Source organism: Balaenoptera musculus, chromosome 17 (assembly GCF_009873245.2).
Source record: "Balaenoptera musculus isolate JJ_BM4_2016_0621 chromosome 17, mBalMus1.pri.v3, whole genome shotgun sequence".
Taxonomy (NCBI): domain Eukaryota; kingdom Metazoa; phylum Chordata; class Mammalia; order Artiodactyla; family Balaenopteridae; genus Balaenoptera; species Balaenoptera musculus.
In genome coordinates, this window is record NC_045801.1 from 17,696,146 (window position 1) to 17,696,697 (window position 552).

The 552-nt window shown below is 37.7% G+C and overlaps 1 non-coding gene across 1 annotated transcript; it reads right to left on the reverse strand.

The window, feature by feature from the left end:
* Positions 1-246: 246 nt before the first annotated feature.
* LOC118883889 lies at positions 247-349 on the reverse strand. The gene has a single exon (XR_005017124.1). It is a non-coding gene; the product is annotated as a U6 spliceosomal RNA (small nuclear RNA).
* Between the last annotated feature and the right edge of the window lie 203 nt (positions 350-552).

A 552-nucleotide genomic window follows, 5' to 3' on the forward strand; every position in this document is an offset into this window, starting at 1 on the left:
AAGGTGCTTTCTGACTCCAAGTCACCATGAGGACTACAATGGAGAGCCCATTAGTGATGATGCACATGGGCCAAGAATGAAGGAGCCTTCTGGAATATTCTGCTCTGAATCAGATCGTATGAGGTTTTGCACAACCCTTTAGGAAAAGATGAGGAGTAATCCCCTATAGTAACAGAGACTGAATTTCTAGGCAGATCAACAACATGAGAGCTCAGAGTAAAATTTAGTTTAAGTCTTTTTTTTTTTTTTAACATGGAACGCTTCACGAATGTGCGTGTCATCCTTGCTCAGGGACCATGTTAATCTTCTCTGTATCATTCCAACTTGAGTATATTCACTGCCGAAGCAAGCACTTGATAAGTCTTTAGACAACATAATGTGTAAAAATTTTTCACGTTCTTGAGACTGCTGGGAAAAATTCATACCTGGGAGATATTGATGAGGCTATTTGTCATTTCGATCATATTGTCCCTTAGCTTTTCCTATTTAAAAAAATTTTTTTAAAAAGCTTTACTTTCTTAGTCTCTTCCTATGGGGGAAAAAAACACCTAT